Source organism: Haematobia irritans, chromosome 4 (assembly GCF_050003625.1).
Source record: "Haematobia irritans isolate KBUSLIRL chromosome 4, ASM5000362v1, whole genome shotgun sequence".
Lineage (NCBI taxonomy): Eukaryota > Metazoa > Arthropoda > Insecta > Diptera > Muscidae > Haematobia > Haematobia irritans.
The window spans coordinates 227,480,103-227,494,171 of record NC_134400.1 but is presented as its reverse complement, the minus strand read 5'-3'; the positions used below and the strand labels follow the sequence as shown (position 1 = coordinate 227,494,171).

General features: G+C 34.2%; 1 long non-coding RNA gene across 1 annotated transcript; it reads left to right on the top strand.

Annotated features, from left to right (window-relative positions):
* The first annotated feature begins 7,512 nt into the window (after positions 1–7,512).
* LOC142236124 (uncharacterized) lies at positions 7,513–8,040 on the top strand. Its single transcript, XR_012721910.1, has 2 exons — positions 7,513–7,762; positions 7,831–8,040. It is a non-coding gene; the product is annotated as an uncharacterized LOC142236124 (long non-coding RNA).
* The last annotated feature ends 6,029 nt before the right edge of the window (positions 8,041–14,069 follow it).

Sequence of the window (14,069 nt, the reverse complement as noted above, 5' to 3'; positions counted from 1 at the left end):
GGCGTCTACTGCGTTCACCGTCCTCCGTGCTCATTTCACCACGCTTGAATTTTGTATACCAATCAATTTTTGTTGATTTCCCTGGGGCAGAGTCCGGAAACTTATTATAAAGCCAAGTTTTTGCTTCCACCGTATTTTTTCCCTTCAGAAAACAGTATTTTATCAAAACACGAAATTCCTTTTTTTCCATTTTTTTTACAATAACAAAAGTTGCTTCACAAAAAACGCTCTTTCTCACAAACTAATTGACTTGCAGACGTCAAATCTTGACACGAATCATTTGAAGGTTGGTACTATATAAAAATAATATGCATTTAATACTAGCGACGCCATCTATGTGTCAGACCGGGGACTTATCAGCCAACCTGTTAAATCTATTTTAAAACAAAATAAATTTAACGCATTTTGCTCATGTTAGTTTTTAACATAGCACGCTTTTCAAATAATTCGTCCGATAGTTTATGTGATCGTGGTAAATTAACCATCGTAGCGTAAGAAAATAAACGCTCTACAGGAGCAGATGAAGGTAACGGCGTGTCAAATTGTATAAAAGTTTCTTTGACGGCTGGATATTTCGACAGACATTCCATTGTTGTATCCTTATCTGCTAGAAAATTGAGTACCTGAAAAATAAGTTATGAAAAATGATGGTTTATACTAGTTAGCACATTTTACCTCGAGGTCAGCATTAGGAGGTGATAATATGTCCGTAGTACTTGATAAGAAATCAAAAAAGTTGTCTTTATTATCAAGAGGCTTGCCTTGTTCTACGCTTTCTCTATTTTCCACCGAGGCATTTATGGAAGCTATTTCGTTTTTCAGTAAAGTGAATAGACTGTGCTGAATATCAGGATCAGCGTTGCCAATTTAGCTTTTTTCCGCTAGATTTGGCTTTTTTTTGAAGACGTTTAGCGGGAAAAAATGCATTTGGCTTTTAGCTTTTTTCTGGCTTTTTTTCATGACCCTTTTAGCTATTTTTGGCTTTTTTATTTTCGACATGTTTCTATTGAAATATGAATAAAACGGCATTTTTATCTAAGCCTTGCTGCAGAGATTAAGGTTTTCCACATATTTCAAAGCTCAGTTGAAACATTAATAATGATTCCAGACATTATGCGGCCATTTTTGCAGCAAAAACGCCTTGTTGTAAAGTTTTTTCCTCATATTCATAAAAGTTATCGTAAACTTTTAATCTGCTATTACCATACAAATTTGTTAGATAAACTGTCAGTAAATTATTGGGAATATTGACATTTGACTCGTTTATCATTTGTATGTTATTATAATATTCTAAAGTTATTACAATATTACTAATTAATATAGTAGGTGTGAATCACTTTGTGCACTGAAAAAATATTGTCGTGAGGCCAAAGATTTCATCTCCTTAAAATACGAACGCGAATTTTGGTTATAATAGCATTTGTGAATTTCTCTTATATAAACTGTTTTCCTTGTCCAAAAGCCGATAAAGTCGTTTTGTCCTTATAGTTAAGTGATTCAGCTTAAAAATGGGTATCTTTTCATGAAAGAAGGCTAGGGTCAATTCTAAAATTAATGAAATAGTCTTTAAATGTGAGGAGTTTTTGTATCTTGACCACAAACCAAAATAGCGTTCAAAAATAGAAGATGTTTTTCAACACTTTATTTTAAAAACGTATACATATAATAATTTCTACTTAAGGCCGGTATGCACCTCTAGCGAAATTTTCGGTAGCAAAAATTTATTTAAGTCTACAACAAAAAAAAAACAGGGCTGTGTACACAAATTTTAAACCAGCTAATCGCTTTTAAAAATTGTTAATATATGTTCCAAATATTCCTCAAATAAATTGTTTATTATTTACAGACCTTTTAAAACTTTTACGCACACAATGATTGTAATAAATTAAATGTTTGCTGCCAAAATATGCTTTTGACTACCGTGTTATTTTCATTAGAGGTGCGTACCAGCTTACGAAATTGAACGCTACCGAAAATTTCGTTAGCATAAATAGCAATGCATTTCTTATGGGAATGAAATTTTTCGCTAGAGGTGCATACTTTAAAGTCGAGTCTGAATTTAGAAATTTAAGTTGTCGTTAGCACGTTTTTAAAGCACTTTAATAGCTCATGAAAAGGAAAATGTTTTTACTGGGAAATGTAAACTGTAGGTATTTTCTACAATTTAAATAAAAGTAAGGTATTTCGAATTTCTCACAATTTCAAAACCAAACTAAAATTTTACTTAAAAAATTGACAAATCATTTTTTTATCAAATCCAAAGCATGCTTAGATTATTTAATATTTTAAAATAACAAGTAAATAAAAAAGAGGTGTTGGGAAGGTAGTTCCCACAAAACGAAGGACTTCCAGTAAAAATTTGTGATAGTAATCAAAATGTATCGATTACGCAAACAGAGCTAATATGACTTAGATACTGTCTCACAGAAGTGGAATTAAAATGAATTAAAATGAAAATAATATGTATTTTAAGTGAAATAAAGCCTTTAAGTTTGTTAAATTTGAATCAAAAATGTGAATTTTTATACAAAAAAATTTAGCTTTTTTTCTAGCTTCTTTTTTTTGGCATTTTTTAGCTATTTTTTTTTGGGTAAATCTAGCGGTTTTTGGTGAAACAATTCTGGCAACACTGATCAGGATGGACATAGCAAAACCATTTGTTTTTTAAATTTTGGATACGTAAGCGCGGCTATTACAGCATCCTCTGATATCTTGCCTTTAAAACTTAACAGGTCCGAGAATCGAGTATTATTTTATGTAATTAAAATCTTATTCTTTTAGAAAATCTTTTATATTTAATTCACGCCAGAGTTGTACCATTTGTTCTTTTTCCGTGTAAATTTGAACAAGTGAATCGTACAGGGAATTCCATCGCGTTTCGCCGGGTCTGCGAAGAGTGTGGCCAAGGACATTTTTAACTATTTCAGCTGACTTCGACCGATTTGAAGTTCTCCAAAGAATATTGCACTTTTTCATAACACTGTGATGAACTTCAAAAAGGCTAATATTTGATTTAAACACACGCTTGAATTCACTTGATGCGCATAAATTAAGTATGTGGCTACTACAACGAATATGATTAAGCAACACCTCATTCCCGGATTTCAACTTTTGTTGGTTTTAATCCTCCTCACAATCATATTCACTATAACTTTCATATTTGTCGGCAATCTCTATTGCTTCCCTTTCTACTCCAAAAACTTTGAACGCCTTTACAAAATTACTTCCATTATCAGTGACGGTTGCTATCAATTTTGTGGTGTCTATGTCATATTCAAAATGTATTTCATTCAGGATTTCAGCCACTATATCATTCGAATGCACACCTTTAAAACGTCTGCATGAAAGCGCCGCTGATTCCCTTTTCAGGTCGCCTAAATGTATCCAGTGGGCAGTGACTCCAAAGAAACTTCGCTTATGTGATGACCAAATATCAGCAGTTGTACAAACAAACTTGCTCTCTTTAAGTTTTAGCTTAGTTTACACCACATGACTCTGAAATTTTTTATCTATTTCACGACCAAGCTGGAGCCTTGAAATTAATTGTCCTGAGGTATATGCTTCACATATTTTTTTGAAGTATTGATTTTCTACTACTCTAGGAGACTCCAACGAATCAATTACAAATTTTGTAACAACTTCGTTCAACTCAAAGAGACTCCCTTGTTTGTCTCTTGCACACTTGTTTCTCATTACCTCCTTCGCTTGAGAACGTTTTAGGCGTTTATAGCTCTGGTACTCTTCAAACGCATCCTTACCATGTCGACTCTTAAGGTGAGATATGAAGTTTGATGTTGAATTTTTCTCTCCATTTATCTTAACAAAATCAGGCTCACATTTCACGCACACAGCACAATCAAAAATGGAAAAACCAGATTCACTTGAATCACTATTTTTGGATGTTGTACATTCCGGTTCCATTCCTAGTTATAAAGACAATTATCGCTCCTCAAAAAAGATTATTTTATCAGAAGAATTCAATAAATTCAATTTATTTGTTTTCGATTCAAAAAAATTATTATTTCTATTACAAATAACAACTACCGAATGACGAATAATTATTTGTAACACAAATAAACAGATAACAGTTGAAATTTGATTTCAAAAAAATTCCAAATGAAAAATAACGAATAAAAAATTATTTGTTATTTGAATAAAAATTTATTGAATAACGCCCAACACTGACATACGGGCTCAAATCGGTATCGTACGTTATTGATAGTTAGCCAACCCAATCAATACAATATCAATACCAAACGGTACAGGCGGTACGCAAAGCTTAAATCTGTTGTTCTTTTTCCATTTGTTTTGTTTTGTTATTGTTGGTTTTGTTCTTTAAGCATTGTTGTTGTTTTTTTATTTCAGCTTAAAACCATACATTGACTAAACTACAAGAGTAGCTTAACCAACAGAGGAAAAGAATGTTTGTCAAATTTTTTGGGCAAAACAAATGGAAAAAGAAGAGGAGGCACGCTCAAAATAAACCCAGCCATGTGAATTCAAATCGATGATTTGACAGTGGCATAGGAAAAGAGATATGTTTGTTTCGAATTTATTTCGGCATAAGCCGGCTATCAATGTAAAACCTTTTTTCGGAGGGTTCAAGTGTGGTTTTTGTTGGGTTTAATAAGCTGCCTGAATTTATTCTGATAATTGGTTGATAGTTTTGCTGCAAGTAGAGGATGCTGATGAGGAATGTGGTAATTCCGAAACGTGCGTCCATCCAACCATCTTGCAGTCTATAGGGCTTTGCCCAAATAAATTTGACAAACATTCTTTTCCTCTGTTGGTTAAGCTACTCTTGTAGTTTAGTCAATGTATGGTTTTAAGCTGGAACAATTCGTATTTTTAGATTATGGAATAACATTTGTGAACAAACTATCTTTTTAATAATTTACATTTTTTTAATTAAATTGACCCCGGGATTTGTATACGCTGAACTTCTATGAATATGTAGCTAACATAAATATTTGTCCCAAACCACAAATCTAACATGTCAATGTCTTCGGCAGTCGATATATGGCTGTTCTACAAAAGCCTTATTTTATTTCCCGTGCAAAAATTGCCGCAGAAAAACTAAACTTGATGAAGATCTTCTAAAAGGACTCTATATTTTTGTAAAGTATTTTCCAATAAGAGTTGGTATTTTCGTATTCGAAGAAAATTTTAATGTTTTGAGATAAATGCTCGGATATTTATTTCATAATAAAGGGAAAAGTATGCAGTTGATAATGAAAAGCAAATTTTAGACAAATATATGTGAATTCTATCGTTGAGGCTGTGATTCGACGCTGGGTTGATAGCATTCTTTCACATGGTCCGACAGGAAGGTTTTAAAGTCGCAACATCTTGGTGGCTTATTCCCAGCCAGCATTTAAAAGTTCCATTTCATCCTCATCGCTACCACAGACTCGTAACTGACACTACAACAATCGCCAACTGTGATGGGGGAAAGCGTATCAAACAGTATGAAATGTACATGAAAGTATATTGCCATCACTATTGTTACAAGAACCATATTTATATTTATATTTTGTGAAACACCAAGCGCAACTAGCTTATTATAATTTAAATAAAAACGCTAATGAAGTGCTGAAAACATAGTTATTTTGCTTAAAATTGTGAAAGGTATATTGGTGAACAATTGCTGACTTTCCAAATGGAATAAAGTGATCGTTTTTTCAAATATTTTACAGACACGCTGCTTGCATCGAGAATAAAAACACTGGCTGATAGACGCTGCAACATGTAACTCAACATCATTCTATTATTAATGCAAAAATTATGTTAAATGTGTTCTGATAGTGGTATAAATGTTATATTTATAAGAATTTATAAAAGTTTAATCAAATTAATAAAAATCTAAACAATCGTGTTACACTCGTACTTGACCATAATGATTATTTTACAACTATCTTAAAATGCACTTTTTCTGATAGTTTGAAGGGGCTCTTATTGGCGTCGTTCTAAATTTATGTGAACGGGCACCTAATAATATTGGATTATTACTCAATAATGTTGCGCCTTGATTGTCATTGTAGATTTTTATCGTTTCTTGTGTTCCCATGACTTCTTGTAGAAACGTTCGTAGATAAATAGCTTCTTTGGTAGAATCTGAAATCGACATGTACTCGGCTTCTGTACTTGACATTGCAACAGTTCTTTGCTTTCTGGATTCCCATGTTATGGCTGCATTCGCAACCTTGAGTGCAAATCCGGAATACGATCTTCTATCATCAATATCTGATCCCCAAACTGCTTCAGCAAATCCTGTTAGAGATTCGTCAGTCATCTTGTAATGTAAACCATAGTTCTCAGTTCCTTTTAGGTATCACAGTACTCGTTTACCAGCGATCCAATGAGCTTTACCATAGTTGCTATTAAATTGGCTAAGTACACTTACCGCCAGGTACATTAGTGAACCAACTAAATTTTGATATGGTAAATTTCTTACTTCCTCCTTTTCTTCCTTTTTCGACACATTTCTTTAGACAACTTTACGCTACTATTCAGAGGAGTACTTACTGGGTTCGAGTTTATCATATTAAATCGTTTCAATATTGTATGGACGTACTTCTTTTGTGACATTGTTATTTCCTTGGTTTCCGGATCTTGGTTGAGTTCTATTCCCAAGCACATATTCAATCTTCCTAAGCCCTTCATTTCAAAGCATTTACTTAACTCCTTCTTGAGTTGTTTCCAACTTCTCTCATCGTTTGTTGCGATTATGAAATGGTCGACATAAATTGCTACCAGGGTTATAGCTTCCCCTTGCTTTGAAATGTAAACGCACGGATCAGAATCAATAGGCTTCAGTTGCAGTTTCTGAAGTTTTTCATCCAACTTTTTATACCACTGTCGTCCCGATTGTTTTAACTCATAAATTGATTTTTGGAGCAAACATACCTTATTGTCCCCATAGACTCGCATTTATTTTTGGTTCAGTATATCATCAAGTTCTTCCGGCAAATTCATGTAAATTTTCTCTTCTAGTTCGCCATTTAGGTATGAAGAGACAAAATCGAGTTGGTATACGTCAAGTTTTAACTCAGCAGCCAATGCCATTATCAAACGGATAGATCCAATTCTTGCAACTGGGGCAAAAGTTTCACTGAAGTCTACACCAGGGACTTGACTAAAACCTTTTGCCACAAGTCTCAATTGATTTTTGGAGCAAACATACCTTATTGTCCCCATAGACTCGCATTTCTTTTTCGTTCAGGATATCATTAAGTTCTTCCGACAAATTCATGTAAATTTTCTCTTCTAGTTCGCCATTTAGGTACGCAGAGACAGAATCGAGTTGGTATACGTCAAGTTTCAACTCAGCAGCCAATCCCTGCCAACATTTTTTGAATTTGGGGCGCTTCTGAGAATCCCCACTACGTCGAAAACAATCATATACGACATCAAAAACTCGTAGGAAAAGCGCTGTCACTATTGAGAAGTTGTACCACGCCAAGTTACTATGAAAAAGTTTCTCATCAGTGCAATTATTAGGTGCCTATTCCCTGCCAGCATTTCAATGTTCCATTTCATCCTCATCGCTACCACAGACTCGTAAGTGACACTGCAACAATCGCCAACTGTGATAGTATTTTGCCATCACTATTCGCATGAAAGTATTTTGCCATCACTATTGTTACAAGAGCCATTTTATATTTTGTGAAACACCAAGCGCAACTGGCTTATTATAATTTATGTCAATGAAAACGAAAATAAAGTGCTGAAAACATAGTTATTACGCTTAAAATTGTGAAAAGTAAATTGGTGAACAATTTTTGACTTTCCAAATGGAATAAAGTGATAGTTTTTCAAATATTTTTCCAGACACGCTGCCTCCATTGGGAATAAAAGTACTGGCTGATAGACGCTACAACATTTAACTTACAACTTGTAACTCAACATCAATCTCTTATTAATGCATAAAAATGTGTTAAATGTGATGTGATAGCCGTATAAATGTTATATTTATGAGAATTTATAAATGTTTCATAAAATTAATAAACATCTAAACAATCGTGTTTTACTTGACCACAATGATTCTTTTACAACTATCTTAAAATGCACTTTGTCTGATTGTTTGAAGGGGCTCTTATTGGCGTCCTTCTAAATGTATCCAGAAGGGCTCCTAATAATTGCACTCATGCGATACTTTTTTGTAGTAACTTGGCGTGGTACAACTTCTCAATAGTGACGGCGCTTTTCCGAGGAGTTTTGGATATCGTATACGACTGTTTTCGACGTAGTGGGGATTCTCTGAAGCGCCCCCAAATTCAAAAAATGTTGGCAGGGTTTAGATCAATTTCGAAGGACGCCAATAAGAACCCCTGCAAACTATCAGAAAAAGTGCATTTTAAGGTAATTGTAGAAGAATCATTGTGGTCAAGTAAAACACGATTGTGTAGATGTTTATTGGTTTGATTAAACATTTATAATTTCTCATAAATATAACATTTTTCGGTTTATCTCATCACATTTTACATAATTTTTTGCATTAACAAAAGAATGATGTTGAGGTTTAAGTAGCAAGTTACATATTGCAGCGTCTACCATATAAAGGGTGATTCTTTTGAGGTTAGGATTTTCATGCATTAGTATTTGACAGATCACGTGGGATTTCAGACATGGTGTCAAAGAGAAAGATGCTCAGTATGCTTTGACATTTCATCATGAATAGACTTACTAACGAGCAACGCTTGCAAATCATTGAATTTTATTACCAAAATCAGTGGCAGAAAATCCGCTTTTTTATCGACAAATTTTGTTCAGCGATGAGGCTCATTTCTGGTTGAATGGCTACGTAAATAAGCAAAATTGCCGCATTTGGAGTGAAGAGCAACCAGAAGCCGTTCAAGAACTGCCCATGCATCCCGAAAAATGCACTGTTTGGTGTGGTTTGTACGCTGGTGGAATCATTGGACCGTATTTTTTCAAAGATGCTGTTGGACGCAACGTTACGGTGAATGGCGATCGCTATCGTTCGATGCTAACAAACTTTTTGTTGCCAAAAATGGAAGAACTGAACTTGGTTGACATGTGGTTTCAACAAGATGGCGCTACATGCCACACAGCTCGCGATTCTATGGCCATTTTGAGGGAAAACTTCGGAGAACAATTCATCTCAAGAAATGGACCGGTAAGTTGGCCACCAAGATCATGCGATTTGACGCCTTTAGACTATTTTTTGTGGGGCTACGTCAAGTCTAAAGTCTACAGAAATAAGCCAGCAACTATTCCAGCTTTGGAAGACAACATTTCCGAAGAAATTCGGGCTATTCCGGCCGAAATGCTCGAAAAAGTTGCCCAAAATTGGACTTTCCGAATGGACCACCTAAGACGCAGCCGCGGTCAACATTTAAATGAAATTATCTTCAAAAAGTAAATGTCATGGACCAATCTAACGTTTCAAATAAAGAACCGATGAGATTTTGCAAATTTTATGCGTTTTTTTTTTTAAAAAGTTATCAAGCTCTTAACAAATCACCCTTTACCTTTCACAATTTTAAGCGTAATATCTATGTTTTCAGAACTTTATTTTCGTTTTTATTTAAATAAAATATAACAAGCTGGTTGCGCTTGGCGTTTCACAAAAAATAAAATGGCTCTTCTAACAGTAGTGATGGCAAGATACTTTCATGTACATTTTGTACTTTTTGATATGCTTCCCCCATCACAGTTTGCGATGGTTGTGGTGACATTTACGAGTCTGTGGTAGCGATGAGGATGAAATGGAACTTTGAAATGCTGACAGGGATGCCATTATCAAACGGATAGATCCAATTCTTGCAACTGGGACAAAATTTCACTGAAGTCTACACCAGGGACATGACTAAAACCTTTTGCCACAAGTCTAGCTTTATATTTTTCAATATTACCATCTTTATTGTATTTCTTCCTAAGTACCCATTTACAATCTACGACTCTCTGTCCTCTAGGAAGATTTACCACAGCCCATGTTTTGTTCTTTAATAATGCTTTATACTCGGCTCTCAATGCCTTCTTCCACTTTTTAGCTTCGGAACTTCTTAAAGCGTCTTTCACATTTAATGGTTCATTGTTGTTTATCATACTAGCAACGTTCCCTTCAGGATTTCAAAAAAGCTTCTGCCCAGAAACTTGGAGCCATTTTGCTGTGGCGTATATTCGACCGTAAATTCATTCTTTTTACCGTGATTCTTTAAAAAATTTGTAAAAAATTTGTTTGTGTAATCCGTGCCATTATCAGATCGTTTTTACCTTGCATCCAGTTCTTTTCTCGACAAGGTTTTTGTATTCAATAAATTTTTCAGCCACTTCGCTTTTCTTTTTCAAGAAATACACTTCGCACCATCTGGATTTATCGTCAATGAAAGTCAAAAAATATCTACTGCCACCCAAGGAATTCACTTTCATTGGACCACATACGTCTGTATGAACTAAATCTTGTAGTTCATTTGACTTTTGGGTATGCTTCCCCTTAATACACGTTTCACAAATATTTAATTGTACATCAGTACATATGTCCGCACCAATTACTTTTTCTTTGTGATATCTTTCAAATCCTTCTCATTAAGGTGGCCAAGTCGATCATGCCATTCTTGAAGAATATTGATTTGAGTAACCCTGCTGTTTTCTTCGATTTCTTCCTCGGCGTAGTACAAATCTTTATTCCTTATAGCCTTCATATCCCTGCCAACATTTTTTGAATTTGGGGGCGCTTCTGAGAATCCCCACTACGTCGAAAACAGTCGTATACGATATCCAAAACTCCTCGGAAAAGCGCCGTCACTATTGAGAAGTTGTACCACGCCAAGTTACTACAAAAAAGTATCGCATGAGTGCAATTATTAGGTGCCCTTCTGGATACATTTAGAAGGACGTCAATAAGAGCCGCTTCAAACTATCAGAAAAAGTGAATTTTAAGATAGTTGTAAAAGAACCATTGTGGTCAAGTAAAGCATGATTGTTCAGATGTTTATTAATTTGATTAAATATTTATAAATTCTTATAAATATAACATTTATACGACTATCACATCACATTTAACATATTTTTATGCATTAATAAAAGATTGATGTTGAGTTACAAGTTGCAAGTTACATGTTGTAGCGTCTATCAGCCAGTACTTTTATTCCCAATGGAGGCAGCGTGTCTGGAAAAATATTCGAAAAACTATCACTTTATTCCATTTGGAAAGTCAAAAACTGTTCACCAATATATCTTTCACAATTTTAAGCGAAATAACTATGTTTTCAGCCCTTCATTATCGTTTTATTTAAATAAATTATAAGAAGCTATTTGTGCTTGGTGTTTCACAAAATATAAAATGGCTCTTGTAACAATAGTGATGGTAAAATACATTCATGCGAATAGTGATGGCAAAATACTATCACAGTTGGCGATTGTTGCAGTGTCACTTACGAGTCTGTGGTAGCGATGAGGATGAAATGGAACTTTGAAATGCCGCAGAGTTCTTTGAAAATCTTACCTCAAATCCATGGTCTGTCATTTTCGCTACAGACAACAAATTCGAACGCAAATCTGGGACGAATAATGTACCTTCTAATCTTGCTGTGCAGCCGCCTTTCGAATTCATTCTTACATCACCATTGACTCGTTATTTGCCAGATGTAATACTTGTGCTGATGCTTCTTGGATTTTAAAAAACTTTTTCCGTTCTGAGCACATATGTGAAGATGCACCCGAATCTAAGCACCATTTGCTTTTTCCGGCATTCACAACCATAGCTATATCAGCATTTTTCGATGTCTCATCGTTCTTACCTTTAATATTTCCATTATTTTTCGTATTCTTGAATTTGCAATCTTTTGCCATGTGTCCAACTTTTCCACAGCTATAACATGAAAAATTAAATTTCTCACCCTTCGGCTTGTTATGCTCGCACTTCTTTTGATTTTTTTTTCACAAACATAGCATCAGTGGGTTCATCGATGAAATTTATTTTCCTGGCTTCATATTCCTCCAAAAGTTTTACCTTTAGTGTTTCTGTACCAAGCTACTCTTGAGTCTCTATCGCAATTCTAAATGACTAATATACAATAACATTATTGTCAGCAAATCATCGACATCATATGTAAATCCATTTCATTTATTTTGTCTACAATATCGAAAAACTTTCTTATATGTTCTCTTACGTCCTCTCCATACTTCATTTTTAACAAAATCAAAGATTTCAAGAGCATGGCTTTACGAGCAGGACCCTTTGATTGGTAAATTCCATGTAATTTATCCCATACCTCTTTGGATGTCTTGCAGTTTTTTTTATCTGCTTCAATTCCGCTGGAGAAATCGACAAAATCAAGTCGGATTTTGCCTTGCTGTCTTCTAATTCCCATTTCAATACTTTTTGTTCCGGTTCTATCGGTTTTGGAAAACTTCCATTGACATATTTCCATGAATTAATCTTTATTAATAGCGCCTCTACTTGAATTTTCCATGTATCAAAATTATCCTTTCCTAAAGGTTCGATTTTCACATTTGTAAAACTCATTTTGACACACACGTTCTTCTAGATTATTCTTTATTAGCGCACTGGGAGCGGGATGGGTTCATAACATGTGAGAATTTGGTGTTCCAGATGAAATAAAACGCGCACAAACAAATTTGTCGATGTGAATATAATGAAAGTTTTATTGAGGCAAGCTAAAAGTATCGATGTACAAAATTTTCTGACACAAAAAGTAAAACAACTTCAATGACTACTATGATTCGAAAACAAATAGTTCAAACAAGTTAAAATCTATAAAGTGTTATTTTGCTATTTACAACAGTATTACAAAAAAAAAAACAAAAACAACAGAATTCAAGTACATCCAAATGTCAGTTTTGTTTATAATTTTAATGTTAGTAAACAAAAGATATTAAATATTTTCAATTTGTTTTGTTTACATTTTAATGTTACCTATGTAACCAGCAAAGACCATTAATAAAGAAGACGTGAATTGGGCTTTGATAGTGTTAGTAATAGAAAACGGAGATTAATCTCATACTTGTTGGAAAAGCTCTCCGAACTTACTGGTTTGATGCAGACAATTTTTATTTAGCTATTTTTTCCAAAATTTCAAGCAAATTTCTGTGTCGGTTGCACTAAATTATTAATAAAGTGTTTCACGAAGTGTTTTTGTTCGTTTAGGAGTTAAAAAAATTGCTAAAATAAGCGAATTAAGTTTTGTTACGAATGTAAAATGAAAAGAGAAACCGAAAAAAAGTTGCAATGTCTCATGGAACATGTATGATATTAATCTCTGTTTCTTCAAGAAAAAGAGGAAGAACAAGCTTATCTCACGTCTTCTTTATTAATAGTCTTTGGTAACCAGTAGTAACCAGACATGTTTTTGACAATAATAACCTGTGGCCTGTAAAATGTAACCAATAGAATCTACGTAACTACGTATTAAGTTCGAGTTTAGCCGCTAATTTTCACTAAAGTGAAAACAAAATCAGTAAAAAAGTAATAAAATTATACATACACCCTCAAAAAAAATCGCTTCTTTAACATATGTTCCAAACATATTTTGCAGGAAGCACATATATTATTGCATACTGCCGAAACATTAATATGTTTGTTTTATGTGAACATATTATATGTTTGGAAACATTTTGAGCCAAAAATATTATATGCTTGGAAGACTTTTTCCCAAACACGATTGTGCTCATTCCCTAACATACTCGTAATTTTCACTTCCACGAAATTTTTTAGTTATTGGCACCTTTCTCTGTAATACAAATAATGTTGAAGAAATTATTCACTTTTATAAAATTTTTTAAATTTTACCTTTCGCCTGCACGGAGACTCGAACCGAGGACCATACAGTTTGTAAGCCAACACACTATCCACTGGGCTACGTAGCTGTTATAGTCACCAGTAGATAATTATCGTTTTAAGTTACATTTATATAGCATAGTTTGCAGCGCCCACGAGCCTATGCAAACATAACATTATTTAACAGAAACATACATTTTTTTGCCACGTGGAGCAGTGGTTAGCATGTCTGCCTTGCATGCAAAGGGTCGTGGGTTCAATCCCTGCTCCGACCGAACATTTTTTTTTTTTAATTTAACATTTA